Source organism: Lepidothrix coronata, unplaced genomic scaffold (assembly GCF_001604755.1).
Source record: "Lepidothrix coronata isolate B3197 unplaced genomic scaffold, Lepidothrix_coronata-1.0 Scaffold101, whole genome shotgun sequence".
In the NCBI taxonomy this organism is placed as follows: Eukaryota; Metazoa; Chordata; class Aves; order Passeriformes; family Pipridae; genus Lepidothrix; species Lepidothrix coronata.
Genome location: NW_016690281.1, coordinates 2,054,480 through 2,076,837, shown reverse-complemented (window position 1 = coordinate 2,076,837; position 22,358 = coordinate 2,054,480). Strand labels below are relative to the sequence as shown.

At 50.7% G+C, this 22,358-nt stretch overlaps 1 long non-coding RNA gene across 1 annotated transcript; it reads right to left on the bottom strand.

The window, feature by feature from the left end:
* Positions 1 to 14,739: 14,739 nt before the first annotated feature.
* On the bottom strand, positions 14,740 to 17,683 carry LOC108501334. Its single transcript, XR_001876162.1, has 3 exons — positions 17,635 to 17,683; positions 16,092 to 16,270; positions 14,740 to 14,896 (listed from the first exon to the last, which is right to left on the bottom strand). It is a non-coding gene; the product is annotated as an uncharacterized LOC108501334 (long non-coding RNA).
* Between the last annotated feature and the right edge of the window lie 4,675 nt (positions 17,684 to 22,358).

Below are 22,358 nucleotides of genomic sequence, written 5' to 3'. Positions count from 1 at the left end.
GTGGGTGTCCACAATTCCTGCTCCTGCCAGGGGGGTTTGTGCTGTTCCCATGTCCCTTCCCAGTGCTCTCCCTGTTCTCCTGTCGCTGCTTTCTCATCCCATGATGGGAACTACAAGCCCTGCTCCCTCCTCGGCAGGGGAGGCTGCAATTAAGAGAGCGCTAAATCGGAGGACTTTCCATCATCTCGGGGAACACGGCGGGATTTTCGTCCTCGTTGTTTCCCATTTGTAGGAGGAAGGAAACCCGGGGATGTTGCTTAGCAACTGAGCCAGCAACTGGGAGAGAGAGAAAAAGAGAAAATGCAAAAAAAACCCCTCGTTTAAAACAGGTTTCACCTGCCAGGGCTGGCAGGGGGCACGTGGGGCGAGGGGATGCCGTGCCCGTGGAAGTGTTTTACAAGCAGGGCATCGCCCTCTCTCCCGGGATTTTTTGTGCTTTGGAGCTGCCTGGCTGCCAAATAAAGTGCATTTAGAACATGAGAGCTCCCTGCTGCCTTCGTTTCTTGCTCAGACCCAAAAGGGCTCAAGCACCAAGAGCTTGAGGTGCTTTGGAGGGATTGAACTCCCAACAGAGCTGGCAAGGAATTCCTTCTCCACTGGGAAAAGGGTGCGGACCCCAGAGCCAGTTTTGGGGGAGAATGTTCAGCCAGACATGGATTGTTACTGGAAATCATCTCCTTCAAAAAACATAATCCCCAAATGCCATGAAATCGTGGAATGGTTTGGGAAGGGACAGGAAAGCCCATTTTCTGTCCCTGGTCCCTGAGGTCACTGCCAGGGCTCTGGATTAGTGCTGTGGGTGGAGATCTGAGCCCCCCATCCCAGACTGACCAACCCACTGTAATGCCAACACTTTCATCAGGTATTTACTCCATAAACCTGATTTCTTGCTGTGTGGCAGCTTCATTTTGCAGCGAAAACACTTCGTGGAGGAGCAAATGCACAACCTGAGTGGAAAAAAATGAGCATTTCAACCCCCCTTTCTTGTAGTGTGACACACCTTGATTCAAAGGAGAATTGTAGGAACAATATTCCCAAGGCATCCACGTTTGATTCAACCCCCGTTTTAACCGCAAGGTTAATTTATTTGGGACATTGGAGTTTAATTTCTGCCTAATTGGAATGTTATGGTATTTTTAAATGGCAATTGATTATTAAAAATATATCTGCTCTTTTAAGCTCCAACAAGCTGGAACTGAGGAATATATTCCTGGAGGAAGGTGCTAAAAAGCCTCAATAGATGTTTTTTAATAATCTCAGTTGGTGTTTAACACAGAGGGATGAGCTGTCACTTTAAATCTAAGGAGACACATCTATTTGCAAGGAATAGTGGGGCTGATTGCATAATATGGAAATGCCAGCTGGTTTTTTTCCAGGTTTTCTCTCAACTACCCCCTGAATAATTAATTAGCATTAAAGCAGCATAAAGATTCCACCTCATGAACCCCCATTAAATGGGAATTTCCAGAGGGCTGAGGGAGAAGTGCTGGAGGTGGGATGAGAGCAGGGAGGGGAATACACTGCTGGGGGTGATGCTGTCATCCAGAGGGCAACACACATTCCTGCTTCCCGGAAAAGCTGCTTAACACAGCCCTGATTAAGCAGGTGCTGCTGTTTGGCTCCGTGTGCTCCGGGGCCGGAGCCTGGATCCATTCCCACATGGATTCCATGCTCTCCTCTCCCCTGGTTGTACCTCCGTGCACTTCAAGGCACCATCTGCCTTCCTGAATTACGGATGTTTTCCCAGCTGCCTCCCACAGTCAGGATTTTAGCTGCTTTTTGGGCAGGAAATCCCAATTTGAAGTTTTCACTGGACGCATTTCTCCCATTTTTCTACGACTGCTCCTCCCCTGGGAAAAGCCGTGGTATCAGTGGGTTTTGTGTGCACATTAAAACCCATATTTATACTCCCAGACAGTTTTGGGTTTCTCTGAGTGCTGGTATTTTGGATTATTTGTGTCACCTGGCAGTGGATCCCTGGGACCTCCTTCCCTCCCTCCCCCTGCGTCGGTGTCCGTGTGTCCTGATGGCATCAGGTGACTTCAAATGGCTTTAAACTGCTTTAAATGGGGGTGATTTAGATTAAATACTGGCAAAAAAATTCTTCCCTGTGAGGGTGGGGAGGCCCTGGTGGAGTTTTCCCAGAGAAGCTGTGGCTGCCCCATCCCTGGAAGTGTCCCAGGCCAGGTTGGACGGGGCTTGGAGCAACCTGGGCCGGTGGAAGGTGTCCCTGCCCATGGCAGGGGGTGGGACTGGGTGATTTTTAAAGTCTCTTCCAACCCAAACCGTCCTGGGATCCCATGAAAAGTTAATGCCACCTTTTCCAAGCATTTTCACTCCAGCTGGGTAACAGAGCTCCCTGTTTCCCTTCAAAATGAAACCTGAAACCTTAAACGGTGAGTTCATCTCTCAGTGCTCTTGGAGGTGGTGTCTGGCCAAGTTTTGAAGCCCCTTTCTGGAAACCTTCCCCACAATCTGTCACTCACTCAGATCCCTCTTGGATCCACTTGGATTTGCCACCAGGTTTGTGTCTCTGACACAGCTCCTGATTGACAGGGCTGTTATTTGATTTCTGACCCCGAATCCATGCTCATATAGAAGAGGATTTCAAAGCCCTTCTCCCTTTCCAGGAGGATTTTCCTCACTGTTAAACCACACTGTGTATTCCATGAAAATGCAGCATTGAAGGGATGTGGAGCAACACCATTTTCTCAGTCTCCTCACGGATTTGTGCTGTTCCAGGACTCCCTGCTCCAGGAGAAAGCCCTGCCCTCATTCCCCAGCCCTGCACAGCACATTTGGCACCAGCTTCCCACCCAGCTCCAAATTCCTGTGATTATCCAAAACGTTGGAGCATCCTGAGTCTGCACAGCAACGAGGGAATCTCAGCTGGCAGGATTTCCTCCTGCCTTCCCCCTTCCCAAAGGGATTTCTGATTCTTCCATCCTCCCAGAGAACCAGGACCTGCTGGCTCCTTAAAATATTCAGTGGTCCAGGGCAGATCCTCAGCTGTCACCACATGTTTTGGTGGAATAAAAGTGACTCAGATGAACTTTGTGTCTCCTCAGGCAACAATTTCACCTGGACTGACCCTTTCTGGAAAGTTTTTGCTGCTTGGTTTTGATTTAGGGGAAAACACCTTTCTGATTTCTCCCATTTTTCCTTTCCTTTCCAGTTGCTGGGTGGAATCACTTCCTGGGAATTCTCCAGCTGACTGGGAGCACTGGAGCCATCAGGGAAAACTGTTCCTGGGAGATTTGAGCAAGGACAGGAGGAGTTCCCTCACTGACAGCACAACATCTCCAGCCCTCAGTCTTTCTGTGACTGAGGAGATCCATCGAGTGCACCCAGTTCTTGCAATATTTGGAGGATGTGGGGTGATATTTTGGGAGATTTGGGGTTTTTCTCAGCCCCAGAGCCCCAGGCCTGGCATGAAGCAGCACCTCCTGGATCCTGTGCTGCCACCCAGGGCCGCAGAAGGAAATGGGTCAATGGGTTTCCCAATTAAAATTTCAGGAAACTCCATCCTCTGTGATTCCAGGCACAATTAAATATTAAAGGTAGTGATGCTTTCACATTCCCGTGGCTGAACCCTGCCTGGCCTCCCTGAGGATCCTGTTATCCTGTTATTACAGGCACTGAAGTGGAAAAGAACCAGCCCTGGGTGGTTTTGGGAAGCTCAGGAAGCTCCTCAGGGAAGGATCCACCCCAAAGCTCCACTCTGTGCTCGGGGCAGGTGAGGGGCAGAGAGCAGGGCTGGGATGTGATCCCATAATTGTGATTCCTGACAAACAGACACGTGGCTGAGCAGGCAAAGGGGGCTGTTAATCACCACTGTGTGAGGAAGCACCTAAAATTAAAGCTGAGCCCACTGGCAGAGTCCTTAATTCCTCCTGTTAGAGGCAGATGTTTGGCTTGACTAAACTCTGGGAATAAATGAATTAAGGCTGTGCTGAGGTTTCAGCTCTGGCACTGCACTAAACCCAGCTCAGGCCCAGGAATTTAGGGCTTTTCCGAGAGCTGAGGAACACACTGACTGCACTGCCAGGGGTCAGCTGCTCACCTGCCCAGGGGAACCCCAAAACACCTTCTTCTCCTCACTATAATTCCAGTTGTTCACAGGTCTCATCGTGCTGGGATTCTCTGGGAATGGATGATGTCTGGAATGGATAATTGATTTCTGGAATGGATGATATCTGGAATGGATGATTTCTGGAATGGATGATGTCTGGAATGGATGATATCTGGGCCCCAACAAGTGAAGTGTTTGGCTTTGGAAAGGCCATTCCAGGCAAACACTGAGCCAGCAGGGCCCTGCTTTGGGCTGATGCCTCCCAGAGCAGACCTGACTCACCTGCCCAAGGCTGCACAGGCTGAGCTGGGGGTGGCAGCAGCACAAGAGCCAAAGCACCAGCTCTGCAGGGAGGTTGTAAACAGATTATTCTTGTTTGTTTACGCTGCCCTTGGCCGTTCCTGTTTGGGGAAGGGCCGATCTGCCTCCACCTTCCCCAGCAATTCATTAAGGAGCTCGTCAGGCTCGGGGTGTCCAGATGACACCTTTGCAGGGGGAGATGGATGGTGGTGGTGCCACAGCAGGGAGATCAGGGCTGGGATGGATGGATCTGCTCCCAGCAGCCGGGCACAGCTCCAGGAGGGTGCCCGGGATTGGCATCAGGAGCTCAGCTGAGGAGCCTTGGAGGAGGCACTTGGGAAACCTGGAGCTCTCCCCCAGCTCTGTTTATAAATCCCACTCCAGGGACACCTTCCACTAGCCCATTGTGGGGGAAAATCCCTCTCTTTAAATTTAGGAAGATGGCATAAATTTAGGGAGCAAAGAGACGAGGAAGAATTTATTCCACGTGTTGGGTCTTTCCGGGGAAAAAGACGCCTTGGGTTTAAATTCCATACATTTTATAGCTTCACAAAATCCCCCCCCTTTTCAGATAAGTTTTAATGTATTCAGTTTTACCTCTTTTCTCTGAAAAGGGGCTTTCCCTTTATCCCAGTTGGCTGCAAGCCATCCCCTGTCAGAAGTGATGGACCTTCCCTTGTTCTTAGCCCAAAGAGAAAAGAAACCTCGTGTGCAAAATGGCCCTAAAAGGTTTAATTTTAAAGAATTTTCTCATTTCCCTTATCCTGCTGAAAGAGACCCTGATACCCAAGTTCAGGTCTTAGAACTTGGATATCTTACAACTTCTCAGTATGCCTATATATATATAAAAATGTATTTTTATTTCTCATCCCAGGTTGCTCCAAGCCCCGTCCAACCTGGCCTGGGACACTTCCAGGGATCCAGGAGCAGCCACAGCTTCTCTGGGAAAACTCTACCAGGGCCTCCCCACCCTGCCAGGGAAGGATTCCTTCTCAATAATAGAGAATTTCTTCCCTATATGAATATTTGGAGGGATGAGAACCTGCCCAAGCCTGTCTGCTGGAAGGTGTCATTAATAATTCCCTCCTTTAAGTCATCACAAGAAAAGCAGATTAGAAAACTACTGTTTGAGTTTTCAAGTCTCAATTCTGTCCCTACTGGAATATATTTGTTCAATTACTGTTTCTACTCATTCCACTGCCTTCCATAAAAACACCTCTTGTTTTCACACAATTAAAACCCCTCGTGATTTGCAGCAGCTAAAAAACTTGTGGTTTGGGTTTGGGGTTTTTTTAATTATTTTTTTTTTTTTTTAATTTAACTGCCACTTTCAAACGAAGTTCAGCTTTAATCCCTTAATTTTACCTGCTGCTGCCTTCTCCTCGAGGTTTGCTAATGGGGAGGGAATCCCTGAGCCACTCAGGGTGTCCTGCAATTACCACCCCGGTGGTGGCAGGAGGTTCCTATGGCAACCTGCTCATTGCTGGGGAGCTTTGATGTGTGTTAATGAGGAAGAACCGTCAAGGTGGAGGTGCAAAACCCCTTGTTACGATGTACCAGCATTAAAAATCATTTTTTTCTTTCAAAAACAGCAACCAATGTTGTATCTGAGTGAAGAAAATACTGATGTTTGGTGAATTCTTTGATGTTTGGGGGATTCCTGACCTCCATGCTCTTCCTTTTTTTTTCCTTTTTGCTTTATTTTTTTGCTTTATTTTTTAGTGCCTTGCCACAGATTCCTCCTTGGCAGGTGATGTCCCACCGACCACTCTGAAGGAAAAAGGGATTTCAAGAAACCCTCTGGAAAGGAAATCCTAGAAAATAACCTGCAAGGTGTTATTATAACTCTGCTCAGCAACCTGGGAATGGGCTCCACTCCTAAATATCCCCATGGATCAACCCACCCCCAGGGCTCCAACAAAAAAATGAAGGTCCAGGGAGCCAAAGGGGTGCCCAGGGGGTACCCAGGGGGTGCCCAGGGGCTCCTCCAAAGGGCTGGGAAGTTGCTGGGCATGGAATGAGGAGTGGAGGCTTCTCCAGGTTTTTGGGCACTGGATTTCCAAGCCAGGTTTCCCTGTTTGGCTGGTGTGTGGGGGCTGCTGCTCCTGCTCATCCTCAGGGGTGCAGAGGAGGGAAGGGTTGAGATATTTGGGGTCTTCGGTGCTGCTGATGGGGCCAAAATCCCTCCTGAGCCCCCAGGGCAGGGAAAGGGGCTCAGGCTCTGCAGGAACTGGGACACTGAACATGGATTTGGTGAAGACTTTGGGCAGAGGGAGATGTTTCCAACTCAGTCTTCCCTTCTTTAGATGGGAAGTGAAAGCAAAGCACTGAGGGGCAAATCCAGACAAATATTGGCAGAACAACCCCCCAGCACTGGGATGTGGGGAATCCACACAAATTGAACCTTCCAGGGCAGAAATCCTGTGGCTGCTTCCCCCTGGCTTTGGGGAGCATAAAGGCAACTTTCCCTCGATTAAAAATATCCCTGATTTGAAAATCTCAACTTCTTTTAATTAGCAAAACTCGGTGTCCTCCCCACCACCCCTCCACGGGCCATTAATTAACCACAGCATCCTCTGACTGACACATCAGGGGCAGCAGGAGGGAAAATATTCACTGAAGTACCAGAAAAGGCCAAGTGTGTGAGCCCAGATCCACAGCTGCCACCACTCCTTGGGTTTGTTTTTTTTTCCCCTTTTGGAGTTCTGCTGAGATGTCACTCAGAGCCCAAACCTGCACAGAAAAATAGGGGGGAAAAAAAAAGCCCCACTCAAACCAGCTGTGAATTTTCAAACAGGACATTGGTGATGGAGGTGATCTAAAACACTCTTGGGAAGTACCAAACGTGCTGGGTCCTCTTCAATTTTTTTCTGCAGTAATAATAATAATAATTTTAAAAAAAAGTCAATTCCCAGCCTCGTGGAAATGAAAATTAAATTGTTTTCATACTCACTATCGACATCAGCCACACAGAAAGATGGAAGAGGATCCAAAGCCAGAGACTGTCAAATAAATACACCAAACCTTTAAAGTCCAGAGGCTCTTTGAGGCAGCAAAGCTGTAAACACAGGTTGCCATGCAACCCCAGCCAGCCCAGATGATGAACAGCTCAGCAAATGCACCCGGGGTGGGAAACCCAGGGTTTATTTATCACTATTTATTAAGGCATTTCTTTATGCTGGTGACAGGCACTGATAAAACAAGGGCAGGACTGCTCCTAAAAATCACAGCAAAGATGGATTTGGGCTGCATGAGTGATGTGGCACCACAAACACCCCCTGCAGGGCTTGTTTTTTTTGCCAGAAAATGAGGAATTGTCCCTGCCAGGAGCCAAGTGCCCGAGGGGGTAATGTGTTTTCCCGGGGTAAATAATTCCAGTGAAACCCGTGGTTCCCATCCCCACGTGCAGAGGGAGGGGCTGCCTCATTTCACAGCAAAATGACACAAACCCTGGGCTGGGGCAGGGGGAAAACGTCAGGTTCCTTCTCAGGTGAGTGGGTTTTTGGGGTGGGTGGTGCCTGTTTGGCTTCAAGCTCGAGATGTTTTCCAGCAGAGAAGCTTTTCTGCTTTTCCTGAGGTCACCTGGGGAGGGAAATAGGGCCCTTTTTTGTCTCTTAAAGGCGTCCCTGAAGACAGCACTGGCAGGATTGATGGGTAGAGCACAATGAGGTAACGGGTTTTTTCCTGCCAAACTCATTTTCCTCCCTAGTCCCACTTTTAGAAACTGTAATTTTCAGAAACTCAGCTCTTCAGGTGGATAATTCTCATTGTTCTGCCAAGGGAAAGGCACCACCAGACTTTGCAAATGATGTAAAGATGTCAAGTTCTATGAGATGGTGAAGGTCCTGGGGATTCTCTATCCCCTAAACCCAGGGCAGAGAACTCCCAAATCCAGTGGTTTTTTTGGTGCCTTGCCTGGGATTTTGTGTGCTGGAGAAAAAAAAAAAATCCATCCTTTTTTAGGATGGATTTAAAGGCTTTGATTAGGAAGGAAATAATGGAAGGGACTGAGAGAGCTCTCCCATGGAATGAGAAAATCTGCATTTGTGGGACCTGCACATACAGAGAGAACAGAGCCCAGTTTTACATCCAAGAGAGCCCAGAATTCCATGAATATTGGAATATGATGTTGAGCAACTCGTGCCTGGCAAGGCCTGGTTTCTTCTCCCGTTTGGCTCGTGCCTGATCCTCTCCCTGCCAGCCTGGGGATGCCTTTTGGTCCCAGCCTCCAGCCCTGGGAGCTCTGGATCCTAATCCAAGAGCATCTCCTGTGCATCCCTTCGGAGCCAGAAGGGATTTGGGAGCAAATCAGGTTGGTCTCACAAATCAAAAGACAGTTTCTTACAGAGGGAAGAAAATCTCTCGTGTTTCAACAACCTGTGAGACACTGCTGAGACCTGAGTGCAGGAAAAAGGGGATAAAACACCTGGGAAGAGAGGAATGGGAGGATCTTCCCACCTTTCTGTCCTTCAGGAAAGTGGGAAAAGCTGCAGGACAGCCAAGCCCTGAATGATTTTGCCCGTGTGGCTGCAGGCAGGGGGGTGATGGAGCCAGGGCTGACTCACATCTGGGCTGAGATCACCCCCAGGGTTGGGTTGGGATGCTCTGTTGTGGGAATGGGAGTAAATCCAGGTGAAAACCTGGATAAGAATCGGATTTCTGTGTCCCGTGAAGCCACCACCTGGCCCTGGTAGAGTTTTCCCAGAGAAGCTGTGGCTGCCCCATCCCTGGAAGTGTCCAAGGCCAGGTTGGACGGGGCACCTGAGTTTCTGCCACTCTGGTTGTGGTTATCATGGAATCCTGGAATGGGTTGGGTTGGAAAGGACCTTAAAACTCATCCAGTCCCACCCCTGCCATGGGCAGGGACACCTTCCACTAGCCCAAGTTGCTCCAAGCCCCATCCAACCTGGCCTTGGACACTTCCAGGGGTGGGGCAGCCACAGCTTCTCTGGGCAACCTGTGCCAGGGCCTCTCCACCCTCAGGGCCAAGAATTCCTTCCCAATATTCCATCTATCCCTGCCCTCTGGCAGTGGGAAGCCATTCCCCCTTGTCCTGTCACTCCAGACCCTCATAAATAATCCCTCCCTCTGCTCCTCGGGGATATAAATCATTCCTGCCACGGTGATGGGGCTTTTCTGCAAAAACCAGCCTTAGATGGTCTTGTCCGACCCCTTTGTGTTGGGAATCCTTTTCCATCCTTGGGATGAGGGGGAACTGCAGGGGGGAGAAGGGGGAATTCCAGGTGAGTAGTGACACAAGGGGAGATGAGTGACAGAGACCCAGCGTGACCAGAGAGGGGGAGAGATGCCAGGGAGACTCCTGTGAGGTCAGGCTGGGAATCCTCCTGCTGGAAGGAACAGCCAGCTGGTTTCCATGGAAACCCCGAGCCGGGATTTAACACAAGGAATTCGTGAGTCTGAATGTCTGCAGTTCCTAAGAAACAGGGGGAATCCTGCCCAGGGAATCCTGCTCACATGGGCACCACAGGCTTTCCCTCCAGGGCAGCAGCACTTGGTTCCAGCCCCCCAAAAATAAGCTGTGGCTGCCCCTGGATCCCTGGAAGTGTCCAAGGCCAGGCTGGACAGGGCTTGGAGCAACCTGGGCTAGTGGAAGGTGTCCCTGCCCATGGCAGGGGGTGGGATGAGATGAGCTTTAAGGTCCCTTCCAATCCAAACCATTCCCTCCTGGGGACAGCAGGAGCTGCTTCTGCCACCCTCAATCCCACCAGGATCCCACAGAACCTCTGGAACAGACCTGGCTCAGGCACCACCTGCCTCTGCTCCCTGGGGGGACACAAAACCACTGCAGAGTCAATCACATATACAAACAAGATTGCTTTTTTTTTTTTCTTTCCAATGCCTTAAAAAGGTGGAGAAATAAAAACAAACCCATCCTGGAGAACCCTCTGTGCAGCAGAACCCCCCCAGGTACATCATGGCAGGGAAACCCAGGAGTGGGAAAGCTTTTCCAAGGAGGCTTCTCTTCCAGTACAGATGATGGTAAGAGGAAAATAAATTATCTTTCTTTGCCATAAAAGTGTTTTACACCATTCAATTAAAGCCTGGGAGATAAAATAATTTCTCCTGGGTGTTTTCCTTCGCTCCCCTCTCTCTGTCAGAAGTCATTTCAATATTTTACTATCTCAGTAATAAAAAATACATAACTGCTTGCCAGGCAATATTAATTCAGCAGCTTCCTCGCTCCACGAAGGAATTCTGAGCAGGCTTTTGCTTCTCTTGACTGCAGATCAAACCTTGTAACCGAGTGCCAAGGGGCTGTGGCAGGAGGAGGGCACTGCCCTGGGGTTGGCACAGAGGCTCTGGGATGTCAGGGAGAGCCAAGCCAGGTTTCTGTCTCCAAAGTTAAGCCCACACATCCATTGCTTCCCCCAAAAACACGTGACAAAAAGTGAAAAAAACCCCACTTTTCTGAGTGTTAATTAATCTGTGCTCCCCAAGCATATCCTGTCAAACAATATGTCCTTAAGTGGTCCCAAGTGGAAGGATGGATCTTCCCCGTGGTGTTAAGAGCAGCAATAAATCTGCAATCACTTTCTTACACTGGCCTGCTAAAAAATGCATTAAAGCCCTCCCAGCAAAAAGTCAGGTTTTATAAAACAATCACTTGAGTGTGACATCAGGAGGAGTGGGAGGCAAAGGAGGTGTCACGGGGTGCTTGTCAGGCCCCACGTGTTCCCTGGTGACACTGGTGCTCTGTCCTTAATTTTTGGTGTTAGGGGAGAGAAATTCCTTCAGTTCATGAGAGCAAGGGGTAAACAGCAGGGAAAAGACATCCAGGGAATTGTAACACACCGGGCAGACTTGCCTGTGTTTCAGGAATGTGGGTGGATATAAATATATTTATGGACACATATGAATAAAAGGGCTGGAGCCAGGCTGGGAGAGCTGGGGGGGTTCACCTGGAGAAGACAAGGCTCCAGGGAGACCTTGGAGCCCCTTCCAGAGTCCAAAGGGGCTCCAGGAGAGCTGGAGAGGGATCGGGGACAAGGGGTGGAGGGATAGGTTGAGGGGGAATGGCTTCCCAATGCCAGAGGGCAGGATATTGGGATATTGGGAAGGAATTCTTGGCTGTGAGGGGGGGGGGGAATCTCTGGAAGTGTCCAAGGCCAGGTTGGAGCAGCCTGGGACAGTGGGAGGTGTTCACCAGAGCTGGGACTGGCTGGGCTTTAAGGTCCCTTCCAACCCAAAGCATTCCATGGATGTGTTTTCAACCAAACTCCTTTCTGCCACATGGAATGGTATTTTCCCTCCTTGTGGAAGAAGAAAGGGATAAAAATCCCCTCAGGAAACAACCATCCCCGTCATGTCAGGCAAAGGGCTCATGAATAAAGGATGAGCAAAGAGGGCAGGAGATGCAGGAGCAGCAGCAGAGCTCTGAGCATCATTAAACTGAGCTCCAAAATTCCTCAGGAGGCCTTTGCTGAGGTTGAGCTGGTGAATATTTTATAAGGGGAGCTCCCATTCTCTCTGTGCTTCTCCTTGTGTCCTTGCTTTGGAGAGGGAATCACTCCTAATTTTAGCCTCATGTGTGGGAAGCAAGGGATGTTCCCTGGACAAGTGGGAATAGCATTTGGATCCCAGCTGACAGCAAGGGCTGTGCAACGACCTGGAAACCTGCTGTCCTGGGAATTTGGGATGGTCCCACTTCCTGGAGCCAGGGGCAAGGATGGAGATGTCCCCAACAGCTGGAACAACCCTGTGCCCTTTTTTTGTGCCCTCAACTCCTCCCCTGGGCCTCTCTGTGCTGTCCCAGCCCTTGAGCACAGGTTGGGAAAAGCAGAACCAGAGGAAGCAGCTCCTGAGGAATCAAACTCCCAGGGATCCAGGGGCAGCCACAGCTTCTCTGGGCAACCTGGGCCGGGTGGCTTTTAGGCTTGGCAGGTGTTTTACTTTCATTTTTTCCTCTCTTGTTTTTCCTCACCCAGACTCCCAGCCTGGGGATTCCACAGAGCTGGAATCCCTGGCCCTCCTGGTTTCTGTCCCCCTGCCAGGGCAGGTGCTTCCCCTCAGCAACACAATCTAAAAGCAGCAACTGCACAGAGCACACGACACTTCAGTGCATTGAAAGTATTTTTCTCTCTCTCTCTCTATTTTTTTTTGGTTTTGTTTCAAAATTACTAAGAAAAGAAAGAATTGGGCCAAGAAACTGAGCCCATCTGCCTTTTGTTGGGGGATTTTTGCAGCAGTTCTGTCCCTCCCGAAGCCTGGCTGATCCAAAGGACTCCCTGACTGAGATGGAACATTTCCCTGGGCTCAGAAAATCCTCACTGATCTTTTAACAGGATTTCTCAGGGGTTTGACTATAATGTGGATTAAATAAAATTAAAAAACCCCAACCACCCAGCTTGTCCTCTCAGCTCTGGGCACTCACTCGGTGTAGGGGAGGAGATTTGGGACTGGGAGGTTGCAAAGCAGGGGAATGGTTTGATCTGCAAATTCCCAGTGAATCCCTGGGAAGGCCTGGAAGTTCCAGCCCAGCTTTCTGTGCTGGCAGCCAAACCCTTCCCACTGCCACACACACAGGTTGTCTTTGTGCCCTGACCGTGAGTTATAATCCCAGAATTCCAAGATGGGTTGGGTTGGAAGGGACCTTAAAGCTCATCTCATTCCACCCCTTCCCACTATCCCAGGTTGCTCCAGCCTGGCCTTGAACACTTCCCAGGATGGGGAATCCACAACTTCTCTGGGCAGCCTGTTCCATTCAGTGCCAAGAATTGGTGGAAGGTGGATTTTTCCCTCCATCCTCCTCCGGTCTGCCCGGGATTTCCCTCCCTGCCCCACATGAGCAGACTGACACCTTCCAGACCCTGCAGCAAACGGGGCCTCTTTCCTGAGCCCAGAACTGTGGGGTGGGGTTGGATTTTGGGGTGGGGTTGGATTTTGGGGTGGGAGCAGCCACAACACCCTGGATGGAGCGGGTCCTGTGGGATCCACGCACTGGAGAGGGGCACAGACACCCTCCAAGGGACCCTCCTGCCCTGCCACCTCCCTGGGCACTCCCTGTGCCCACCCAGGCAGGGCTGTGGGGGCTTTTCCCCTCTGCCAGCCCCGGGGCAGCAGTGTCCCGATGTGGAGCTGGTCCCAAATCCAGCAGCACAGTCTGATCCCTGGGATGTCAAAAATCCCCCCTCCCGCTCCAAACCCCACTCCAGACCCCTCCCCTGCACCGCCTTTCCCCCAAACCGCAGCACGACCGACTTCTGCCTTTCCCTTCTGAGCGTTCCCAGCTAAAAACACCCCAAATCCCCCCGAGCCCAAATCCCCGTGTTACAACCACAAATTCGGGCCGCATGAAAAATTCATCCCCGCGGCGCAGCCACGCTCATTAATCCCCCCCGGCTCCCCCTGTTCTCCTCTCCCTCCTCGGGGAGAGAGGCAGAAAGGAGGGCTGGGACTTCTCCAGGCATCTCCTGCTCCTTTCCCTGCTCCAGACAACTAACGAGCCGTGCGTGGGCGAGTGTCTCCTGCACCGGGCGAGCGCTGCTCTCACATGGACCGGCCGTGGGATGCGGCTCCCGGGGGGCCACCGGCCCCTCGCTGCTCCCCGGCAAGTTAAATGAACGCTTTATCCCCTTTTTTAGGATGGAACAGCGGTGCAGAAGGGCGGGGGGATGTTTTCCCACCTATGGGGTAGGGGGGACGGGGACTGCAGGGAAGGATTGGGAACAGGGGCTGGGGGAAGGATATGGGGCCAGGAGTTGGGGCCAGGGGCTGGGGGACATGGTCTGGGGCTCTGACAGGGTCTGGGGCACAGGGACAGGGGACAGGGGGAAGGGACAGGGTCTGTGGGCTGGGGACAAGGGATGGGGACGGGAGTTGGGGACAGGAACAGGGAACAGGGGCTGCAGCCAGAGGTTGGGGACAGGAGCTGAGGGAGAGGGACAGAGGCTGGGGACAAGGGTTGGGGATGGCCTGAGACAGGGCAGGCAAGGACTGGGGACAGGGGACAAGATCTGGGGACAGGGGATGAGATCTGGGGATAGGGGGTTGTCTTTTCCCCTCCCCTGAGCCGACAGAGGGGTGGGTTGGTGGGGTTTGAGCTTTAACCCTCCTCCACCCTTTGCAGGTTGTTACCAAGGTGCTGCCAGTCCTCTGTCCCCCCCCTTTCCACAAAAACCCTCTATCCCCTCCTCCACAAAAGTCCTCTATCCCCACTTTCCACCCTAAAAGACCCCTCCCTATAAACCTTTGGAAGTCCTGGAGCACTGGTGGCACCCAGGGGACCTTCCCATCCCATCCCTGGAGGAGGTGCTGCCACTGTGCTAATGCTGAATTTATCAGGGACAGGAGGAGAGGGAAAGCTTTATCCCACTAAAACCAGGGATACCTGGTCCCACAAAAGAGAAGGAAAGGCCAAACCACCCCTGGCTGTTCATTTCCACTCATCCTTAAATCAATCATGGTCCCAAATTTCTGGAGACAAGAGGAGAGTTGCTCAGGGCTGGTTGGTGTTTTTCTGTCATCGTGATTTTTGGGTTGATTTTCAAGCTGGAAATGGAGCCTCTGCAAAACACAACATTTCCACGAGAATATTTGGACTTTTCCATCACTTTCTCGAGGTTCCATCGGGAAAAAAAATCAAAATAAGGCAAATCCCACGGGGTAAAATTAAAGCTGGATCAAACCCAGGGTTTTTCTCTTTAGCCCAACACTCATTTACTGCTTGGAAACCTCCTGGATATCTTAATTTTCCAGTCTCCAGGACTGTGGTTCACACATTCTGCCCAGCCTTAGGGATTTACCTGGGTTTGAACTTCTCTGGACTCACTCACATTCCCTCCAACGAGGATCTCTATTAAAAACCAGAGTGAAAATTTCATACTCCATTACCCGAGAAACAGGACACCCAGTAAAAAAAAAAACCAACCATTTACACAAACCTCCAGGGAGTGCTTGGGCTAAAAATAAACTCGTTTCCTGCAGTTAAAGCTCAGACCTGCTGCCAGAAACCCCAACCCTGCTGCCAGCCAGGTATCAACCCCCGAGCACAAACAGCACCTCTGGCTCCTGGAAGCTCTTTGGGAGTGGGGTGGATCCCAATGGATCACATAAACCACCTGGAAAAACTACAGTAAAAACATCAGTGGCAAAGCCAGAGCAGGCTGGATTACCCAGCAGGAATCCATGGATTTCCATGGAGTCCTGTTGATTGGGAGCAGCTGATCTACGTTTTTCTTTCTTTTCTTCTTAATTTTCTTTAATTTCAGGCAGTGGGAAAGCAGCAGGTGGGTTTGAACTCCAGCCCCTGGAGTTCAGGGCTCTGCTCACCATCATTTCTGTGGAATCCTATTGACTGGGAGCAGGTGATCCCTTTAAAAATCCCCAAATTCCTTTAATTTCAGGCAGTGGGAGAGCAGCAGGTGTGTCTGAACTCCAACACGTTCTGCCCACCACCAAGAGCTGGGGGGAGGTGAGATATCAGGAGAGGGATGGATTTCTCCCTCATGGAATCTCCCTTTCCTTGTGCCTCTGGTGGGCTTGTCATGGGAGCAAAACCACCTTTTCCCAAAATCAGCTGTTGTTTAGCTGGAAAATGTGAACATGCCACATTTATGAGGGATGGTACCAGGAGCCTTCCCTCAGATCCCAGCTCATCCCAAGCACAGCTGATCCTTTTCATTTTCATTTTCCTTTCCTTCACTTGGTTGTAGTCCTATCCCATAAAAGCCATCAAGTTCTCTTGGCATGATTTATTCACCTTTTCCTGCTGGGTCTAATCTTTAACCCTCCTTGTGTGTATTTAAGGCTCTGGGGTTTCAGTGCTGGAGTCTCCTTGTCCCTCATTCCAGGCTTGGCTCAGCTCCTTGAGGGAGTCACATCCATATCCCTTCTTGGCACCCACTCCCAGCATCTTCTGTCATGAGCAGTTGTGCCTCCCTGCAGGTAGGAAAGGTGTTTCTTTACCAATTCCCAAGAGTCAGGCAGGTCTGGCCCTGGATGACCTTCCTTGTGTTGCTCCAGCCTGGAATTCCCTGTGAAATCCAGATCCCAGCACTCACACAGCCTCCAGTGCAGGTCAATCCCTCCCTCATACAGTGAAGCCACATCACAAATGAGACACTGGAGGAGCAATTTTGCCTTTTTTTTTTTTTTTAACCTCAGCTTGTTTATAAACTGTCCTTTGCTTTGATCTTGGAGAGAGGGATTTCTCTCCTGGTTTTCCGAGGAAGATCCACGTGCATTTAACAGGATGGGAGGGGGGTGTTTAGCACTGAGAAAGCCAAATAAATCATGAAAGCAAAATAAAGAGGCCAGAGCCTGGTGTTTGAAGGATTCCCTTGGAGGCATCTTCACCTCACACTTGGCAGGCAGGGAGAAGAATCTTCATTTTTCTCTCCTTGGGATTAATTACACGGCAGGGAAAATTCAGGGAGTGGGATGTCAGAACTTCCAGCTTCAGCATGACTTGCCCAGCTCAACAGAACCCAGCTGAAGAGCAGCACGTGTTCTACAGCATGTTCAGAGCGTGGCAGCAAGGCCAGTAATGGGCACGTTCCCCCCAGGGCTGGCATGTCCTGGGCTCCCTCCCTGCAGGGGAACCTGCCCTGGCACTCCCTGTCTCATCCACTTTATCCCAACAACGTGAGAGCTGGGACTGCAGCACAGTTGCAGATGGAGGTTTTCTCCCCCAGGCATGAAACAATTCCAGGAGGGGGGATGGAGTGGCTCTGCCAATCCTGCTGCCTCCCCAGCACTTGTTTTCTCACCAGCCCAAAGGCACGGGGCTGGATTTGCTGTGTCCCTTGGGAATTTCCCAGGTCTCCTGTACGCAGGACCAGTGGCAGCTGCACAAACATGGGGAGCTTGAAGAACCCCAGAATCACAAAATCCCAGACTCCCAGAATCACTTGGGTTGGAAAAGCCCTCCCAGCCCATGGATCCCCCCTGTGCCCCATCCCCACCTTGTCCCCCAGCCCAGAGCACTGAGTGCCATGGCCAGGCCTTCCTGGGACACCTCCAGGGATGGGGACTCCAAACCTCCCTGGGCAGCCCCTGCCAGGGCCTGACCACTCTTTCCATGATGAAATTCCTCCTGATGTCCAACCTGACCCTCCCCTGGCACAGCTGGAGGCTGTTCTCTCTCCTCCTGTCCCTTGTTCCCTGGGAGCAGAGTCCGACCCCCCCCCAGCTCCCCCCTCCTGTCAGGGAGCTGCTGAGCCAGAAGGTCCCCCCTGAGCCTCCTTTTCTCCAGGCTGAGCCCCCCCAGCTCCCTCAGCTGCCCCTCCCAGGATGTTTCACACCTTTCCTTGCTGCTCCCTTCCCAAGCTGCAGCTCCTTGCTCTGCCCTTGCCAGTGCTGGTGGCTTTTCTCACGTTCCCCCCACTGGAAGGGCTTCACATCTTCCAGCCTGTTTCTCTCCCACTGCTGTTTTATCAGTTGGTTTCCCAAGGAAACCCGGCTTACGTGGTTATCCTGTGTTTGTGCACGAGAAAGAAGGAGAATTAGGCTCCTTGTAATGACTTTTAAACCTGTTGAAACTTGGGCAGTTGGACCCAAGATAGAATCTCCTATTCATATTATTTTCATGCACTGAGAGTAAAACACATTTTAAAATGTGCTGGAGCGTGTCCAGGGAAGGGAACGGAGCTGGGAAGGGGCTGGAGCATCAGGAGCAGCTGAGGGAGCTGGGGGGGCTCAGCCTGGAGGAAAGGAGGCTCAGGGGGGACCTTCTGGCTCTGCAACCCCCTGACAGGAGGGGGGAGCCGGGGGGGTGGGTCAGGACAAGAGGAAACAGCCTCAAGTTGTACCAGGAGAGGTTCAGGTTGGATACTGGGAAAATCCTTTCCCAGAAAGGATTGTCAAACCCTGGCCCAGCTGCCCAGGGGCAGTGCTGGTGTCCCCAGCCCTGGGAGTGTTCAAAAACCTGTGGATGTGGCACTTGGGGACGTGGGTCAGTGATGAACACGGTGGGGTTTGGTCAGAAGTGCTTTGGGATCGAGCTCAGGCTCTTCCCGACCACCCTGAGGCATCTGCATTCTTCATTGGGAACAATCCCACATTTTCCCCCAAGGGGGCTGGCACAAGGCAATCCCGGTGATTAGAAGCACAGGGTCTATTTGCATATGCTAATGAGGAGCTGCAGGGCTCGTGCCAAGGATTTCGGGGCAGGCAAAGCTCAGGCTCGTGTGAGTTGTCACCACTGATTCCACAAATTGGATTGTGTCATGTTTTTGCTCAGCTGCCAAGATTTTTCCCGGGGAAAAGGAAACAGATCCCGTTTAATTTCATGGAAAATTTACTTCTTTTCAGCTGCTTTTTGTAGTGAACGAAACGCTCGTGTGTGAGAAATGTACTTTAAGCAATCCTGGTCATTGCCTGGAACATCTGTAACCTGCTGAGCTCAAATGTCCTTCCAGGTATGGTGGAAAATGCATCAAAACACATTTGATATTGTCCAGAGACATGATTAACCCCAGAAGCAATTTGGCCTTGCAGATGCTTTTCTTCAAGTCAATCACTGAGCCATTAACCTTGAGAAGGTCATCTCCTTGTCCTGAGTGAATTGGGGTAAAGGAACGTTTCAAGTAATATTTAGGAGGAAAATATATTCACAGCTTCTTTTAGTTGGTTCCTAAACTAAACCCCTTGCCTGGATGTAGGCAGGTCACGTCCCAGGATCCTCCTGGAATGGTGGGATATCAGGCCCTGAGCTCTCCACACGTGGCCCAGCTTGACTTTGTTCCTCCCTGTCCTTGGGGCTGGTGCCTGCTCCTCTTCTCTTCCCTACAAAAAACCCCACAGTGGCTTTTCAGCCCTTCCCAAGCTCCAAACATGAAATTTGGGAAGGGCCAATCCTGCAAACTTGAGAAGCTCAAGAGGGGAAGAAACAGCTTTAGTGACTTGTCACTAAAAGCAAATAGCACCGCCTAAAAATATCCAAATAGCACCTCCTGCAAAAATATCCTCTCCCAATTAAGACAGATCCTGAAAGCAGAGATTTTTCATGGCCCCAGAATGAAAACAAATGTTATATAAATAATTTGGGGCTATGAGAAAGTTGTCTGTAAGTGATGTGAAAACACGGCTCACTTTGATGTAGATGCTTTTGTCGCTTCTTTATTTAAGCTAAAATTGATTCTTTCCTTTGCCCTACATGTTTTCAACTTATTTTGAACCCTAAACCAAACCATTTTGTGTTTAAAAAATACAGACCTGTTACAAGAGTTTCAGTGCTTCCCCCTGAAGGAAGTGGTTTTGAACTGAGAGATTTGTCAACTCAGCTCCTCCCAACAGCCTGGGCTCCAATAAATCAGGTCTCCTAAAGGGAAAGAAACCACAACTAATATTTCCCTAAAAAAAGGGGGGAAAAAAATGCTGACCAGTTCTTGAGCTGGGGAACTTGAAAGGGCACACTTTGGGTTGGAGTGAGCATGGATTTCACAAAAAGATTGGGAAAATGGATGGAAACTCTGCAGGGATCTGGATGGAGACTCCCTCGGCCATATTCCACGTGCTTTGGTCTCCCCATCTGTGCAGTGGGGCAGCAACATTTAACAGGGCTGGGTCCAGCCCTGGCCAGGATGAGAAAGAGGATGGAGGAGTTGGGATGAAGGAACTGATGCTGGATGAGCCCTCAGAGGAGGATCAGGGGTGGATTCAGCTGGATGTGGGATGAGCAGCTGGTGATTTGATTTGCTGCAGGAGAATAATTCCTGTGATGGTCCCAAACTGGTGCCTCAGTGGGTGACACAGTTTGTTCAAAATGGGAACCATGAACCAACAGCCCTGGAGAACAGTGTATTCCTGAGAATATCAGCCACAGAGAAGGATATAAAGCTATTGTAAGGCTCCAGAGATGGTGAAGCAGCTGGAGGAGCCATATGAGGAGAGGCTGAGGGCACTGGGCGTGTTCAGACTGAGAGCTCAGCGGAGGGGCAGCTCCAATCTCTGCTTGCTGGGAGCAGGGACAGGACCCAGGGAATGGCCTGGAGTTGTGTCAGGTTGAATCTCAGGAAAAGGTTCTTCCCCCAGAGGGTGGTTGGCACTGACCAGGCTCCCCAGGGCAGTGGGCACAGCCCCAAGGCTGCCAGAGCTCCGGGAGGGTTTGGACAATGCTCTCAGGGACAGGGTGGGATTGTTGAGGTGTCTGTGCAGGGCCAGGAGTTGGATGGATGATCCTTGTGGGTCCCTCCCAACTCAGGACACTCTGTGATTCTGTCCCTGAGTAGAAACACAGAACAGAGGCAGCTGTGATTTCCTCCTGCTCTCAGGAACTTCCGATGGCTCTGATTTTCCCATTTTTACATCCCATTAGCAGCAATCCTGGGCACAGCACTCATCCCGTGTGCAGCTCTGAGCTGGAGTTTACCTGCATTCTCTGCTTTTCCCTGACCTCCATCTCTGCTCATTTGAGCTCCTCAGGGGCATCCTGATACCAGGGATAACCTTCTTCCCCCTCCCTGGGAGCGCTCCTGTGGAACAGGAGGCACCAGCACAGCCTGGAATTCTCATTTGGCTCAACCCTCCCTGGCCTGTTTGGTAAAGTCATTCTGTAAAATGAAACGAGGAGAAATCTGGAAACAAAATCTTCCCTTCTCTTTAGGGAAGGTCAGCTGGGAGTCTGAGCAGATGGAGCCCCGTTCCAGCTCAAAGGGAGTGAACAGATAAGGCCTGATCTGATTGTGCATCTCCCTGCTTGGACCTGACAGGATTTCCTGCAAACTCCCTCCTCAGGCGGCGGCTGAGCGAGGTTGAAGTTCGTCAAAAGAGCAATTTTCCAATTTTCAGTGTTATTTCCCCCCCCCCGAACTCAGCCCCCTCCATTCTGAGGGACATGTTCTCATTTTCTGATTCCTCCTGCAGATATTCCAACCCCCCCCCCCCCCCCCCCCCCCCCCCCCCCCCCCCCCGCCCCCAGCTCCTGTATTTTCTCTCTCTGCTGTTTGCAGAGGACAGAGGGGGACACGTGGCTAAAACCAAATGAAGGAATCACTTTGGAATAACATCTTTTCCCTGTGAGTTATCACCAGCTTTGACAGCTTTGCTGTGACAGGGAGATCTGCTGAGCAAACGTGGTGTTTGATGCGATTCCTCACGGACAGCTGAAGAGCATCTTTCCTTTTTCTTTTTTTTTTTTCCCCTTATATCTGTGAAGCTGCTGCTCTTCACTTGCCAGGTGGGTTGAAGGTTAGGTTGGATACCAGGAAAAGTTCTTCCCCCAGAGGGTGGTTGGGCACTGACCAGGCTCCCCAGGGCATGGCCCCAGGGCTGACAGAGTTCCAGGAGTGTTTGGACAACGCTCAGGGACAGGGTGGGATTGTTGGGGTGTCTGTGCAGGGCCAGCAGTTGGACTGATGATCCCTGTGGGCCCCTTCCAGCTCAGATTCTGTTTTCTGCCTTCATTTTTATCCAGGGGCAGGAGGAATTCTTGCTGTCTGCACTTTTCTGGGATCTAAATACCTCATACACTTCATTCAACCCTCAAATATTGGGGCTTCCCCAGATCAATGCTCTTTATTCCGGGACAGAGTCCATTTTGCCCTGGACTTTGCTGTTGTTTCTCTTGGAGCTGCCTGGCATTGCAGAGCTTTTCTAAGGATAAGATCACGGGCTGTGCACTGGGAAGATTAAGGGACTCGCTGGTGGGGATACTGTGGTTTTGTTAATGGACAAAAAAGGAGATTTTTGGGAGCTCAACTTACACACAAAATGAATGTACATTACTGGGCTCTAATTGCAAAGAGCTTGGCTGGGGCTTTAAAAGCCTTTCGTTCCAAGTCCAGTGTTTGTCAAATGTCTTTAATGCTCCCCATGGTTAGAAAGTGCCCATTATTGTTGTTACTCCTCGCAGTGATTGCCCTGCTCCTGCCCAGCCCAGCACAAACACTCCCCTCAGCGTGTGGGACTGGAAACAGGAATTAAAAGGGACCCAGATAAGAGGAAAATAACTGGTTTTCATAAAGCCTGTGAAGCCTGAAAGGACTTTGAAAAGGCTGCAGACCCAGAACTGCCTGATGTGGGGGCA